Source organism: Passer domesticus, chromosome 8 (assembly GCF_036417665.1).
Source record: "Passer domesticus isolate bPasDom1 chromosome 8, bPasDom1.hap1, whole genome shotgun sequence".
NCBI classification, from domain to species: Eukaryota; Metazoa; Chordata; class Aves; order Passeriformes; family Passeridae; genus Passer; species Passer domesticus.
In genome coordinates this window covers 10,657,587-10,674,349 of record NC_087481.1, presented here as the reverse complement: position 1 = coordinate 10,674,349, position 16,763 = coordinate 10,657,587, and the positions used below count along the sequence as shown (strand labels likewise).

Genomic DNA, 16,763 nt, shown 5'->3' with positions numbered 1-16,763 from the left:
TTATCTATTTCTTGGATCAGTTTGCATGGGTTGGTTTGTGTTTGTTTGGGTTTTTGTCTGATTTGGTTTGAGTTTTTTCTTTGGTTTTTCATAAATGACTGGTGAAGTTGGCAAAGCCAAACTCAAGACAATGTAAACCAGGATCAGCTTTCCAGAAATTGCTTTTGGCTGGGTTTAGCTGCATCCCACAGGCTCAGGATCACTAGTGTATTTTCAGGTTTTGCTCTGCATATCAGCCTGCCCAGACTCCACTTAGAGTTTCACAAATGGAGAAGACAATGGACATTGTGCCAAGCTTCCTTTCAAACAGAAAAACCTGGGGCAGCATGACAGAAAAGAAGAAAAATAAATCACCAGTTAAAACAGAACCAGTGTCCCACCATCTTCCTCTCCACTGTTATTAATTTTGTACATTTAGAGGCAAACCTGGGTCTAAAGCTTGCATCTCTCAGTTCCTGATGCTATTTGCTACCCTGCAGCCTTGACTGGCCATGATGTGACTGACTGCTGGGCAAGTGGGGCTGGGGATGCTCAGCCTGGAGAGAGGAGACACTGGGAGGCCTCCCTGTGGCTGTGCAGGACTGGAAGGGTCCCACAGGAAAGAAGGGGACAGAGTGTTCAGCAGGGCCTGTGCTGACAGGACAAGGGGGGATGGCTTTCAACTGCAGCAGGTTGATTGAAGCTGCATCTAAGGAAGCTGCTCTTTTCCACTGGGGGTGGTGGGGCACTGGCCCAGGCTGTGCACAGAGGCTGTGCATGCCCCATCCTTGGGAACAGGGCTCTGAGCAGCCTGCTCTGGGGGAAGACTGCTCAGCTGGGAACAAGATGTTGTTCTTCAGGCTCCCTTGCAAGCCCAACCGTTCAGGGACTCCATCATTCCACGGTCTCCACTGTCTACTTCAGATGGAGCCTGGGAACTGTGATGTCACAGCCCACGTTCCAGCTGGAACATCCAGTGCCCAGCAAAGGGCACAGTACAACCGTTGTTCGTTGTGTTCACATGCTCTTCACCCTGCTCCTGCCCACTCTGCTTTTCACCTGCCCCCTGATAACCCATTCAGTCCTGAAAGGTCCTTAGTGCCTGGATTTTGTCATCCAGCCCTGCAGGATGCTCCTCTTTGTTCTGAGGAAGGTATGGTGCCATTCCATGGAGGTGGACAACCCCACACCTGCCCGGGTGGGCTGGAGCTCTGTGGGCATGGAGTGGGACAGGGACCCCACTCTGAGGTTTTGCTACCTCTGCAGGCTGCCCCAGACAGAGAGGAGGAGATGGAGGTAGATACAAAGATTGATACGGAGGTGGAGATGGAAATAGACGGAGAAGACGCTGGAGAGGAAGAGATGGATGTGGATGTGGAGGAGGAAGAAGAGATGGATGTGTATGTGGATGAGGAAGAAGAGATGGATGTGGATATGGAAGAGTCCATTGAGGACATGGATATTGATTAAAAAGGTGAGGAAGAGGCCCTGATATTGGCATGAAGACCAATGCCAGCAGCAGGACAGGCAGAGTGGGTCTCCTGCTGCCAGGCTGGGGCTGGGCTGGGTGCTCCCTGCTCAGGGACATTGTACCCAGGGCACTGGATTCTGGTGGCCATCCACAGCCTGTCCTGTGCCTGCTTTACTCCACACAAGTTCCGTCCCAGAGCCAGCCAGGCTCAGTTCTGGTAGCAGAGTCCTGCTGCTGGGCCAGCATGTGCCAGCCTGGGGGCACATGCAAGAGCCCTCTGTGCCTGACTGGACTGACCGTGCCATTTGCTTTTCTTCCAGGTGCGATGGACAGCACAGACAGAGACACCAACCTTTGTATATATGTTCTACAGTTTGTTGTTGTTCTTTAGAATGTAGATTGTAGGGCTATTTTTGACTTCTGTAAATACGTTTCACATATTTTTGTTAGGTAGTTTTTTATGTATATATGTTCTATCGATTGTTGTTGTTACAAATATTCTTACAATGTAAATATGTTCAGTATTTTTCCTGCTGTTCTTCTGTAATAAACAAATTTTACTTTTCACACCCCAGTTCTCCTTGCATTTGCTTCAGGCACAGGCAGCATTTTGCAAGGTGGTTGTTTCCACTTGCTCCAGGTTCCCAGGGCTGGAGGTCCCTGGCACAGCCACCCCAGGAGTGGGGGTCCCTGTGCACAGAGGGGTCCCACTGACAAAGGTGAGCCTCTCCTTGCAGTTTCTCTGGACACACTTGGGAGCTGTAGGGGCAAAGCCCAGCGTGCCCTGGCCCATGGATCCCATGTTGGAGCAGGGCTGAGCCTGTGTGCTCCTGCAGAGCCTCAGCCATGGCTCTTCCCTGGGCAGCCCCAGGGCTAAGGAGGGAGCACTGGGCTGTGGGCAAGCCCTGCTCCTGGGCACCCTGAGGGGCTGGAGCCAGCCTGGAGGGAGCCTCAGCCCTACATGGACCAACATTTCCTTTGGAAACCCCCTCTCTCCCCAGACTCTGCTGAGCACAAGAAGAATTGATCCTCCTAGTTCAAGGTGTGACCTTCATTGGCACAAATTTGTCCCTTGCACTTTCTAGCACAGCAAATGCCAGTGCTTGTAATCCCTGTTCTGCACACTCTGCTCAGGCAGCAAAACATCTGAAGCTGAGGGAACATCTGGAATTAGCATCAACCTGCAGAGAGCTCCAGGGGGAGAACCTACCCACAAGCACCCAGTGAAATACTTGACACTGATAGTCTGGGGCAGAGCTGAAACTAAAGTATTTTAATGCCAAGAGAGAGGATTATTTTATTGCTGAATTCATTCTGCAAGAACAAGAATGGAAGCCTTTGGTCTCCTCACCTGCCACCGATGTGTATTGCCAAGGTTTGCCTCTGGGTTATGACTGATTTTGATGAATCTGTTCAGAACTCTGATGCTGTTCCTGGCTAAGGTGCAGAGATGATATTTCAGAGCCAGATGAGCTCAGCACATCTTGTGCAATGCAGAATTTCCAGAACCAGACATTCAGGCCATGCAAACTGACAAGTTTTCATCTCTGTGCAAAGATCAGTATTAGGACATCCCTGATGTACCACACATTTCTCAGAGCTGTCCCTTTCACCCAGCTCTCCCCAGTCACTTCACAGACTTCACTCTAAGCAGTTTCTGATAGAGCTCAGTAGCACATGGGATTTAATCCTGGTTTTTCTTCATCTTCTCCAGAGCTGTCTCCAGACACGGTGTGTGGGCACTGTCTGACAGCAGCAGCATTAACGTGTCACCTCCCTGACACTGAGGTTCATGTCACAACTTTTCATCAAAAGCAGCAAATCAATGATTCCCACTGGGTCCCACACAGATCCATGGGGAGTTTGTGTGGCTGCAGTTCCAGCACCAGCCCTGGTGCTCAGAATTTCAGGAGGAGATACAGAAGGAATCAGCCATTCATAGAGAACAACATGAGTTTGCAGGGCCCAGATCCCCACAACAGAGTCCCCAGACTCTGCATTTACACTTTGGCTTCTGTGCCTTACTTTTCCTCTCACTAAAGTCCTGACAGTTTATCTCATGCTCAGGTTCCCAAGATAATTCAAAGCAGCTTTAGGAGCAGGGATAGATGTTGGGAACTGTCCCAAGGCTCAACAAAATTTCTCTCCTCAGGCCTGACAATTCCAGCTAAGGAGAGAGGAAATGCCTGCATGAAAGAGGTGTGAAATCAAAGCAGTAATCAAATTGAGGTATAATGAGAGCAGCTGAAGAGGTTTTCAGTGTTCAGAACAAGATTAGCAGCTCCAGGCACAGGAGGGATGTGACATTTCCCCCGCTGTAACAACTCTGTCATGCAAATTGCATCTCAAATCCTCCTCCCCAGCTCTGGGACCTGTTCAGCCACAAATGTGGTGCTGAATTTTTAAAGCAAAGTGGAAGCTGGTCAGAGAGGTGGTTTGCAAATAAAAATCACAGACGACCAGCTGGAGCAGAGAGGGACAGAGCCTGGCCCTGGGGGGCAGCACAGCCACACAACACATGCCTGAAACTCTAAGAAATTAAAGAACTTGCCAACTGGTTTTCCCTCAGGAGCTAAAGAAGGTTCTTTATGGAATCCCTGCCTCCTTCACCCATGCATCAGCATGCAGGAGAGCGCATGGATAAAGATTGCAACACCTGCTGCTGCTGCTTCCATCTCCTGACTCAAATCTCACCAAAATCTGTCACGATTGGGCCTTTCCAAAGTCTCAGATTCACTTGGTCCTTGCAGGATTTTGGTTCTGAGGAGCATGAAGGGAGATAAAGGCACTTGCAGACACCAGAGATGCAGTTGGTGCCTGAGGTGCATTTCACTGCCCAGGTTTGTGCGTCTAAAACCATCAAAAGCAGCCCCTTTGACAGCACCAAGCCAAGAGCAGAACACCAGGGCCTGCACTCTTGCTTCGGCAAGAACCCCTTGTGTGAGGACACGAGGCTTGACTCTATTTTCATCAGAAGGCTGATTTATTATGTTATATATTATACTAAAATACTACATTACAACTACACTAAAAGAACAGAGAGAAGAAGATCAGAAGGCTACAAAGACAAGAATAGAATAGGAATCAATAACAAAAATCCTGTGACTGCTCACAGCCTTGGCACAGGTGGCTGTGATTGGTCACTGATTGAAAACAATCCACGTGGACCAATGGAAGATGCACCTGTGGCCTTCCACAGCAGCAGATAGTTATTGTTTACATTTCTTTTCTGAGGCTCTCAGCTCCTCAGGACAGGAAAAATCCCAGCAGAGGCTTTTTCCCTAAAATATCATGGCTACATCTCACCCTTTAAAATTTATTAAATTAAATAGAAAAAGAAATGTTTGCAATCTCTTCTACTGGGCCCTTGCAGACGAGAGAACAAACACCTCTTGAGGTTCATCTGTTGCCAATCAAAATCTCAATCAACTGCTGATGTGGAATGGTCAGGGAAATTCTTCACCTGTAGAACATTCAGGGAAATTCTTCACTTAGCAAACATCACATTCTATCATATCACTAAAACAATCTTAAAAAATAAGAAAATGCAAAAACTCATGCAAAGAAAGTTCATTGTTTCAAGTCCAAACAGCTGAATTTCAGGACAGAGTCCATGGACTGAAGATGTTCTTCTTTGACATCTCTGGAAGTCCCCTTTTGTCCTGAAACAGGCTTGCAGAATTCTGAAACAAAGAACTGCTAAAGAGAATCAATCAACAAGAATCATCAAAAATCCATTGACAGTCATCAAACAATTCTGAGAGAAAATTCTGGAATGCCCTGGCCACAGCCCTTCATTGAACCACTTGGGCTGAGGTTAATTTTTGGCTTTTCAATGCTTTTGAGCTGCTAGCTCTTTCCACTTTTTTTTTTTTTTTTTTTTTTTTTTTTTCCCAAAAGAAGAAGAACAGCAGCAGCAGAGGGTCTCTAGGACCTTTCAGTGGCCCTGGTCCTGGTGGGCAGACCAGAGAACCCAGACCTGGCTCACAGAATGGTGGCCCAGGTCCCTGCGGGGAAAGCAAAGTCCCCAAACTCAGCACTGGACGGGGCGGAGGCCCCGGCCCAGGGAAATGAGCCAAACGGCCCAGAACCAGCCCGTGAGGCGGGCTCTGTGTGCTCAGAACCTGGCAGGACCATGCTGCCAGTGTCTTGAGAGCAGAAATCACCCAATGCTTCCTCCCCCCAGCAGCACCGGTGCACACCGGCAGCTCGGAAAGAGAAGCTTTCTCAGGAATTTTCATCCCAGATCTGAGGGTTTCTTGTCCCCAGAGCAAGCGAGCAATGCTTGCTTTGCTCTGTGTCTCTTGCTCCTGCAAGGCAAATGCCACTGCTCCTGCTTTTTGCCCCTCGGCACCACCCCCATCCCCACTGGGCTGGGAACCAGAGGCAGATACCACAGGAGCCAACTCCCCCACGCCACTGGGGCGCTCGGGGGAAGGCAGGCACCCCAACCCCTAGGGAGAAGCCCCCGACCACACGCAAAATGGCCCAGAAACCACACTGATTTTGATCACAGCCAGCCGAACTGCTCCTGCGGTGAGCTGGCGGGCCGTGCCCTCTCCACGGAGGGACAGACTGTTCACAGGGTCTGATGCGAAGGTCGGAGCTCTGGAAGGCAGCGGGACAACTGGGGTGGGTGGTGCGGGCAGCACGGGCGCTGGTGTCGGCTCTTGAGACGGTCCCATGGGCTCAGCACCATTCTTGGCATGCTCTTTCACTGCAATTGGGTTGGCAGGGAGCAGCGGGACTGGCACGGGCCGCGGGGGCACATCCCCCGCCGGGCTGGGCGCAGCAGCCGAGTCTCCTTCTAGGTCCGGACACTGCAGCGCAGGCGCAGCCATCAGAGCCGGCGGAGCCGGCCCGAACGCCAGGATCGCGGGCGGAGCCGCGGGGTCCAGCGCCTCCCGCGGGGCCGGCTGAGGCGGACCCGCATCCCCCCAGGGTGGGGGAAGCGGAGAATTCCGCAGCAAAGCGGGCAGGGCCGGCTCCCCATCCCCCCTAAGAGAAAGAGCGGGGGGGAAAGGCAGCTCTGCCTGCTCATGCTCCAAGGGAGCGGAGAAAAACTTTTGCTCAGCTGTGGGTAATGCGGGGGGGCTGCGAACCCGTGGTTCGTCTTCTTTGAGAGGCTCCTCTCGTGCCGAACCTGGTGGAAACAGAGCGCGACCGCGCCACCGAGCCACGATATCCCCTGCAGCCTCCCTTTTTTCCAAAATACAGAATAAGAGCCATAGGTGCACTCCATACATTGTTGGGAGTGTAACACCCTGGTCCTTTGTCCACTCAAAAGCAGCGTCCATGAACTCCCAAAGATTTAAATCAAGGACGTATACGACATTTGTAAAAAATCTATGAAATTTTGCCCATCTTAAAAACTCATAACACAGTCTCTCCCACACACTATTAACTCCGTTCTCGTGTCCCCATCTGTGCCAGAGTTTAATAACTTTCTTCTCTGACGCAGTAAACGGAACCTGAGCTTCCGAAGGTACATTTTCCCAACTTTCCTCCCACCTTCTGCGAATGGCAGGATCTTCAGGAAGGGAAAAAATAACAGTACCTTTAGACAGTGTCCTTGTGGATCCAGCTGTGCAGCTCTGCTGCTCTGCGGTCTCTGGACACAATGTCCAGGAAAGTCCAAAAGGTTCTCCTGTTTGCCTTGGCTGTGAACTCTGCCCATCTTCAGGGTCTCGTTTCTTCAGCTCCAGGCTGGACTCTGTGGTCACTCCTGGGGGTGCCATCAATTTCACATGTCCAGGGGTCACCAACTGTTGTTTAGGCTGCCCTTTGTGTGAGGACACGAGGCTTGACTCCATTTTCATCAGAAGGCTGATTTATTATGTTATATATTATACTAAAATACTACATTACAACTATACTAAAAAGAACAGAGAGAAGAAGATCACAAGGCTACAAAGACAAGAATAGAATAGGAATCAATAACAAAATCCTGTGACTGCTCACAGCCTTGGCACAGGTGGCTGTGATTGGTCACTGATTGAAAACAATCCACATGGACCAATGGAAGATGCACCTGTGGCCTTCCACAGCAGCAGATAGTTATTGTTTACATTTCTTTCCTGAGGCTCTCAGCTCCTCAGGACAGGAAAAATCCCAGCAGAAGCTTTTTCCTTAAAATATCATGGCTACATGTTCCCACCATGGATCACAGGGAGTGTGGGCCACCAGGGCTGTGCCCAGCGTGGGTCCTGCAGTGGGGGATGGAGCTGGAGCAGCACACAAAGCTCTTCCCGCACTCGGGGCACTCACAGGGCTTCCCTCACCGGTGCCTCCGTTGGTGTTGGGTCAAGGGAGAGCTGCTGGAGAAGCTCTTCCCACACTGGGGACACTCGTAGGGCCTCTCCCCAGTGTGGATGCGCCGGTGGGTGACGAGGTTGGAGTTGTGCCTGAATCCCTTCCCGCAGTCGGGGCAGCAGAAGGGCCTCTCCTCTGTGTGAATCCGATAGTGCCAGAAAAGATGGGAGCGGATCCGAAACCCCTTCCCACATTCGGAACACTCGTAGGGCCTCTCCCCAGAGTGGATATTTTGGTGGTAGATCAGGTTGGTGCGAAGTCTGAAGCTCTTCCCACACTCCCCACACTCGTAGGGCCTTTCCCCACTGTGGATCACCTGGTGCCTGATCAGGCTGGAGCTGCACCTGAAGCTCTTCCCGCACTCCAAGCACTTGTGGGGCTTCTCCCCACTGTGGATCACCTGGTGCCTGATCAGGCTGGAGCTGCACCTGAAGCTCTTCCCACACTCCAAGCACTTGTGGGGCTTCTCCCCATCATGGAGCTGCTCATGGACCACCAGCTCCGAGCTCTGGCTCCATCTCCGGCCGCCTTCCCGGCCCAGGGTGGGTTTTTCCTCCTCAGATCCCCGTGATCTGTGTTTGCAGCCCCTCCTCGTGCGGCATCTCCGGGGCTTTTCCTCCCCGTTGGGTTCCTGCGCCATGGAGCCGCTCAAAACGCCCTCTGCCACGAGGTTCTGCTGTGCTGAGCTGGGAGATGGAGCAGGAGAGAGGGGGAAAGGGGCACTGACTTCCTCCTCACCTGCCTCACCGTCCCAAGGGCATTTTCCTCTTTCTCACAGCCTCCCAGGGGTTGGCAATGAGAAATCATGGTTTGAGGAAAATAAGGGATGAGCACGTTGAATTTGAAGGTCCGTCTGCCCGAGCCCACCTCGAGAAGTCACCGGCCATCTGGGCTCCAGAAAAACCTCCCAAACACCAAGGTTCAGCCCTAAAAATCCTACCAAGAGCTCCCTGTCCCTTGTCCCTCCCCTCTGCTCTTCGGAGTTCCCCCTGTCCCAGCTGCTGGGGTTACGCTTGCATTGGGGGTCCCCCTTCTCCTCGGTGCCCGCCCTCCCCAGGCTGCTGGCAGTCCCAGCAATCCCAAAAGCTGCCCCCTCTTCACTCTGCCCATTCAGGGGTGCCGGGGCTTTTCAGGCTCCCTTCTGGGCTCCCTTCTCCCCTCATTCTCTGCTCTGGGCTGCAGGGGCTCCAAGGAGTCCCCCCTGCCCCTCTCCAGCCTCTGCAGGCTCCTGCCAATGGCGGTGCTCCCCCCTCTCTGGGCTCCCCACTTTGGGCTCCTGGGGGACACAGGGCTCTGCTCCTCCAGGCTGCCTCTGCCGCCAGCCGCCACCGCCACCCCCCAATGTCCCCACAAGGGGCCTTTTCCGCTCAGCCTTGCACTTCTTCATTCTCCAAACATCCTTCCAAAAAAATCCCAGCCCAGGGAGCCCCCGGGATATCTGGGCCGAGCTCCCCCTCCCCGCTCACCTGCGCCATGGGGGCGATGATCCCACAGGAGGGGGCTGCGAATGCACGGTGAGCTCCACCGCGTGCTTCCTGCTGCTCAGCCTTGATCTGCCTCTGTCCCTCCGCTTCCTCTTCCTGCCCCTTCTCCTATTCCATCCCCCTGCCTCCTCCTAATCCTTCTCCTCCCTCACCACACCTCCTTCTCCTTCTGTGGCTGCTCTCTCTCCGCCTTCCCCCTCCTCTTCCACCTCTCCTCCCACCCTCCTCCTCTCTAATCCCGCCTCCTCCTCCTCCTTCATCCCTCTCCTTCCCTCCCTCCTCCTCCTCCCGCAGCAGCAGTGGCACCCTCGCTGCCCTGTTCCCGGAGCCCTCGCAGCCCGCGGCAGGAGCGGGGCTGGAGCCGGCACAGCTCGGCACAGGCAGCGCTCGGCTCTCGGCTGCTCCCGGCCGCTGCGGATCAGGGGGGAAGCCGGCCCGGGCAAAAGGAGAGGCAAACTGCGACAACTGGGGGCCCCACATCCAAACTGGGCCCTGCTGGGGAGCCTGCCTGGGCACTGCCAGCCCTTGGGGCTCCTCTCGGCACAGCCGGGAGGGGGGAACGCACAGAGGGCTGCGGGATCCCAGCGCTGGCAGCACTGCCAGGGACTGGGCTCTGCTGGCATCATACTGGGATCATACTGGGAGTGACTGGGACTGCACTGGGTTTGTTCTGGGATCATACTGGCATCACACTTGGACTGTACTGGCTTTGTACTGATACCATTCTGGAATCATACTGGGAGGGAGCAGGAGCCTGCAGAGGCAATTGAGACCATGTTAGGGGCAAATGGGATCTACTGGGAGTGACTGGGATTATGCTGAGGGTGACTGGGAGCAGCTGGGAGCAACTGGGATCATGACAGGAGCAACTGGGAGTGGCTGGCTGCATGCTGGGAGTGACTGGAAACAACTGGGTTTATACTGGGATCAACTGGGATCACACTGGAGGTGACTGGGATCATCCTGGCAGTGAGTGCCACTGCACTGAGGCTGACTGGGAGTGCTTGGCAGCAAATGGGATCATACTGGGGAATTATGGGAGGGACTGGGAACATGCTGGAGGGAACTGGGATACACTGGGAGATACTGGGAGTGACTGGAACCAAAGGGAGGGTGAAAGAGAGCCACTGGAACCATGTGGAGCACAACTGATTCATACTGGCACGGACTGGGAGCACACTGGGCTCATCTCTGGATCATACTGGGAGGGACTGGACTGATACTGGGAGAATCTGAGAGCGACTGGGAACACACCCTGCACATCATCCCCCATACTGGGCCTGACTGGGAGCAACTGGGATTATACTGGGAGCACACTGGGAGGGCTGGCATGTGACTGGGATCCAACTGGAGCTTACTGGGATCATATTGGGGTCGAAAGGGAGCGACTGGGATCACACTTTGGGCTACTGGGAGCACCTGAGAGAAACTGGGATCATGCTGCAAGTGAACTGGAGGAACTGGGCAGGACTGGGTGCATGCTGGAGGCAGCTGGGATATTCTGGGCATGACTGGGGGATCACACTGGGAGAACTGACACCGTCCTGGGGCCACTGGCAGCGCCTGGAAATGACTGCAGACGTGCTGGGACAAGGTGGGAAATGTTGGGGGGTTTTGTGGATTTTGGGGGATTTGGATTTTGGGGGTTTTATTGGTGCTTTGGGGGGGGGTGTGTTGTTCTGGGGGTGTTTGGGGGTTTATTGATTTTTTTTTTTTTTTGTATTTTGGAAGGTTTTACTGAGATTTTCCTCGGTTTTTTTGGGATTCTCAGAAATTCTGGGGGTTTTATTGGGATTTCTAGGAGATTTTGAGGCATTTTATTGGAATTGTGGGGGCTTTTAGTGGGATTCATTGGGGATTTGGTTTTTTTCAGAAGTTTCTTGGGATTTTTGGGGTTTTGTGGTTTTTTTTGGATGTTGCCATGATTTCTTTGGGTGTTGGGGGGGGATATAATGGGATTTTTATTATTTAGGGGACATTTTTGTGGGGATTTACGGAATTTCATCTGGATTTTGGGGGTTCTTGAGATTTCAAAAGATTTTGTGGGCTTTTATTGGGATTCTAGGATGTTCTCATGGGATTTTGTGAGATTTAATTCGGATTTCATTAGTTTTATTGGGACTTTTGGGGCTTTTAAGGAGATTTTGATGCCTCTCAGCCCCTCTGCAAACCCTGGGACAACCCCAAATTCCCCAGACCCCCAAATCCCCCACAAATTCCTCTAAAAATCCCAAATTCCTCAAGAAATTACAATAAGATCCTCCAAAACCCCAGAGAATCCAACAAAATCCCAGTGAAACACACCAAAACTCAAAAACCCTCCCCAAAATTTCACTAAACCCCCTCAAAAATCAACCCCCCCAACCCAAATAAAATCTCTCAAAATCCAAAGCTCCCCAAATCCACAAAACCCCCATAACCCCCCAAAACCCAATAATTGTCTCCAAAACCTCTATAATTCCCCCTCAACTTCCATCAAATACCCAATAAAGCCTTAAAAAAGCCCCAAGATAATCCCCAAAAACCCTCAAAAAATTGCATCAAAATTGCCCCAAATCCCAAAATTGCCCCCCAAAATCCCCCCAGACTCACTGGGGCCGTCCTGGATCAGGGGCACCAGCCGGTGGAACAGGAGCCACCTCAGGGGCCCTCGGAGCTCTGTGGGGAGGGGGCACCATGGGAGACCCCCAAACACGTCAGGGGGGGGGGTGGAACCCCTGTTGTGCCCCCTTGCCCCGAAACCCCCAGACCCCCGTTCAGGGGGGGCTGGGACCCCCCGGGACCCCCAAATCTCCCCCGGGACCTCTCCGGGAGCCGCAAACCCCCCCAAGGTTGGCCCAGGATCACCCTGGACCCCCAAAACCTTCCCGGGACCCTCAGACTCCCCAGTTCCCCACAAAATTGACCCCACACCCCAGACCCACCTGAGACCCCCCTCAAATCCATCAGACTGCCCCAAATCCCCCTCACACCCCTCAATCCCCCCCCCCACCCCAAACCCTGGGAAATCCCCTCACACTCTGCTAAATCCCCCCAGATGCACCTCAGAATCCACCAGAGCCCCCCAGCTCCTCTCACAATCCCCCAAAATCCCCTCAGGCCCTCCCAATTCCCCTCAGATCCCCCTAAACCCACCTGAGAACACCCAGACCCTCTCAAGCTACCCCCAAAGCCCCCTCAGAGCCCCTCACTCCCCCCAAACCCACCGCACACCCCCCTATTTCCCGTCGATCTCCCCAAAATCCCCAATTTCTCCTCAGACCGCCCCAAACCCCTCCAGTTTCCCCTCAGCGCCCTCCTCAGCCGCGCTCGCCTCTGAATCTCCCGCCTCCGCCGCGTGCACGGGCTCCCCAGCCAATAGCGGCGCGCCCCGCCCCGAACCAACCAATGAGGGCGCGGCTCCCCTCAGCAGCGCCCGCCTCCCCGCGCCGCTGCAGCCAATCAGAGGCGAGGCGCAGCGGCGGTGCCGGTGCCGGGCGCTGCAGAGAGCGGGGGCGGCGCTGGGAGCGGCCGGAGCGCTCCGGGAGCTGCTGAGGCGGCCGGGACAGGGCCGGGAGGGGCTGAGAGGGGATCGGGGGGGCGTGGGAGGGTCCGGGGGGTCTGGGGGGGCTTTGGGGAGGGTTCCGCGGGTGTGGGGCGGGGTCTGGGGAGGGCTCTTGGCTGGGGGATCGTGAGGTGTCAGGGAGGGTCTGGGGAGGGGTCCTGGGGCACTGTGGGGGGATCTGGGGGTGGGGAGGGGTCCCGAGAGGGGTCTCGAGGGGGCTCCTGGGGGTGCTGGGGGGACTTTGGGGTTCCAGGGTGGTCCTGGGCCAACCTTGGGGCTTTTCAGGGGGATTTGGATTTCCCGGGGGAGATTTGGGGATCCTGGGGGTTCCCAGCCCCCCCCTCCCGTGTTTGGGGGTCTCCCATGGTGCCCCCTCCCCACAGAGCTCCGAGGGCCCCTGAGGTGGCTCCTGTTCCACCGGCCGGTGCCCCTGATCCAGGACGGCCCCAGTGAGTCTGGGAGGATTTTGGGGGGCATTTTTGGGATTTGGGGCAATTTTGATGAATTTTAGGAGGGTTTTTGGGGATTTTGGGAGGGCTTTTTTAGAGTTTTGGAGGGTTTTGATGGAAGTTGAGGGGGTATTATTGGGGTTTCAGAGAGAATTATTGTGTTTCAGGGGGTTATGGGATTTTGGCGGTTTTGTGGATTTGGGGAGTTTTGGGTTTTGGGGGGTTGATTTTTGAGGGGATTTAGTGAGATTTTGGGGAGGGTTTTTGAGTTTGGGTGGGATTCACTGGGATTTTGTGGGATTCTCTGGGGTTTTGGAGGATCTTATTGTAATTTGTTGAGGAAGTTGGGATTTTTAGTGGAATTTGTGTGGCATTTGGGCATCTGGGACCTCTGGGGTTGTCCCAGGGTTTGCGGAAGGGCTGAGAGGCATCACAATCTCCTTAAAAGCCCCAAAAGTCCCAATAAAACTCATGAAATCTGAAATAAATCTCACAAAATCCCATTAGAACACCCTAGAATCCCAATAAAAGCCCACAAAATCTTTTGAAATCCCAATAACCCCCAAAATCCCAATGAAACCCCAAAAATGTCCCCTAAAAAATCTTGTAAAATCTCCCCTAAGACCCAAAGAAATCAGAGCAACACCCAAAAAAACCCCACAATACTCCCCTAAATCCCACCAAAACTCCCAAAAAACCCCAAATTGCCAAAAAACCCAAACCCCAAATAAATCCCAATAGATGCCTCCACAATTCCAATAAATACCTCAAAATCTCCTAAAAATCCCAATAAAACCCCCAGAATTCATGAGAATCATGAAAACCCCCAACAAAATCCCAGCAAAACCTCCCAAAATACCAAAAAAACAAAACAAAACAAAATATTCAATAAACCCCCAAACACCTCCAGAAAAAACACCCCCCCAAAGTGTCAATAAAACCCCCAAAATCCAAACCCCCCAAAATCCACAAAATCCCCCAACATTTCCCACCTTGTCCCAGCACGTCTGCAGTCATTTCCAGGCGCTGCCAGTGGCCCCAGGACGGTGTCAGTTCTCCCAGTGCGATCCCCCAGTCATGCCCAGAATATCCCAGCTGCCTCCAGCATGCATCCAGTCCTGCCCAGTTCCTCCAGTTTGCTTGCAGCATGATCCCAGTTTCTCTCAGGTGCTCCCAGTAGCCCAAAGTGTGATCCCAGTCACTCCCTTTCAACCCCAATGTGATCCCAGTAAGCTCCAGTTGGATCCCAGTCACATGCCAGCCCTCCCAGTGTGGTCCCAGTATAATCCCAGTTGCTCCCAGTCAGGCCCAGTATGGGGATGATGTGCAGGGAGTGTTCCCAGTCGCTCTCAGATTCTCCCAGTATCGGTCCAGTCCCTCCCAGTATGATCCAGAGATGAGCCCAGTGTGCTCCCAGTCCCTGCCAGTATGAACCAGTTGTGCTCCACATGGTTCCAGTGGCTCTCTTTCACCCTCCCTTTTGTTCCAGTCACTCCCAGTATCTCCCAGTGTATCCCAGGTCCCTCCAGCATGTTCCCAGTCCCTCCCATAATTCCCCAGTATGATCCCATATGCTGCCAAGCACTCCCAGTCAGCCTCAGTGCAGTGGCCCTCACTGCCAGGATGATCCCAGTCACCTCCAGCGTGATTCCAGTTGATCCCAGTATAAACCCAGTTGTTTCCAGTCACTCCCAGCATGCAGCCAGCCACTCCCAGTTGCTCCTGTCATGATCCCAGTTGCTCCCAGCTGCTCCCAGTCACTCTCAGCATAATCCCAGTCACTCCCAGTAGATCCCATTTGCCCCTAACATGGTCTCAATTGCCTCTGCAGGCTCCTGCTCCCTCCCAGTATGATCCCAGAATGATATCAGTACAAAGCCAGTACAGTCCAAGTATGATTCCAGTATGATCCCAGAACAAACCCAGTACAGTCCCAGTCACTCCCAGTAAGATCCCAGTATGATCCCAGAACAAACCCAGTACAGTCCCAGTCACTCCCAGTAAGATCCCAGTATGATCCCAGAACAAACCCAGTAGAGTCCCAGTCACTCCCAGTATGATCCCAGCAGAGCCCAGTCCCTGGCAGTGCTGCCAGCGCTGGGATCCCGCAGCCCTCTGTGCGTTCCCCCCTCCCGGATGTGCCGAGAGGAGCCCCAAGGGCTGGCAGAGCCCAGGCAGGCTCCCCAGCAGGGCCCAGTTTGGATGTGGGGCCCCCAGTTGTCGCAGTTTGCCTCTCCTTTGGCCCGGGCCGGCTTCCCCATGATCCGCAGCGGCCGGGAGCAGCCGAGAGCCGAGCGCTGCCTGTGCCGAGCTGTGCCGGCTCCAGCCCCGCTCCTGCCGCGGGCTGCGAGGGCTCCGGGAACAGGGCAGCGAGGGTGCCACTGCTGCTGCGGGAGGAGGAGGAGGGAGGGAAGGGGAGGGATGAAGGAGGAGGAGGAGGCGGGATTCGGGAGGGGGAGGAGGGTGGGAGGGGAGATGGAAGAGGAGGGGGAAGGCAGAGAGAGAGCAGCCACAGAAGGAGAAGGAGGTGTGGGGAGGGAGAAGGATTAGGAGGAGGCGGGGGGATGGAATAGGAGAAGGGGCAGGAAGAGGAAGCGGAGGGACAGAGGCAGATCAAGGCTGAGCAGCAGGAAGCACGCGGTCGAGCCCTCCGTGCATTCGCAGCCCCCTCCTGTGGGATCATCGCCCCCATGGCGCAGGTGAGCGGGGAGGGGGAGCTCGGCCCAGATATCCCGGGGGGTCCCTGGACTGGGATTTTTTTTGGGGGATGTTTGGAGAATGAAGAAGTGCAAGGCTGAGCAGAAAAGGCCCCTTGTGGGGACATCGGGGGGTGGCGGTGGCGGTGGCGGCAGAGGCAGCCTGGAGGAGCAGAGCCCTGTGTCCCCCAGGAGCCCAAAGTGGGGAGCCCAGAGAGGGGGGAGCGCCGCCATTGGCGGGAGCCTGCAGAGGCTGGAGAGGGGCAGGGGGGACTCCTTGGAGCCCCTGCAGCCCAGAGCAGAGAATGAGGGGAGAAGGGAGCCCAAAAGGGAGCCCAAAAAGCCCCAGCACCCCTGAATGGGCAGAGCAAAGAGGGAGCAGCTTTTGGGATTGCTGGGACTGCCAGCAGGCTGGGGAGGGCGGGCACCGAGGAGAAGGGGGACCCCCAATGCAAGCGTGAACCCAGCAGCTGGGACAGGGGGAACTCCGAAGAGCAGAGGGGAGGGACAAGGGACAGGGAGCTCTTGGTAGGATTTTTAGGGCTGAACCTTGGTGTTTGGGAGGTTTTTCTGGAGCCCAGATGGCCGGTGACTTCTCGAGGTGGGCTCGGGCAGACGGACCTTCAAATTCAACGTGCTCATCCCTTATTTTCCTCAAACCATGATTTCTCATTGCCAACCCCTGGGAGGCTGTGAGAAAGAGGAAAATGCCCTTGGGACAGTGAGGCAGGTGAGGAGGAAGTCAGTGCCCCTTTCCCCCTCTCTCCTGCTCCATCTCCCAGCTCAGCACAGCAGAACCTCGTGGCAGAGGCCGTTTTGAGCGGCTCC

The 16,763-nt window shown here is 54.3% G+C and overlaps 1 long non-coding RNA gene and 1 pseudogene across 1 annotated transcript; one reads left to right on the top strand and one right to left on the bottom strand.

Annotated features, from left to right (window-relative positions):
• The window catches only part of LOC135305589 (zinc finger protein 850-like), a 652,086-nt pseudogene that overhangs the window by 211,781 nt on the left and 423,542 nt on the right, over positions 1 to 16,763 (bottom strand).
• LOC135305820 (uncharacterized) lies at positions 984 to 1,898 on the top strand. The gene is made up of 3 exons (XR_010366798.1): positions 984 to 1,132; positions 1,246 to 1,453; positions 1,771 to 1,898. It is a non-coding gene; the product is annotated as an uncharacterized LOC135305820 (long non-coding RNA).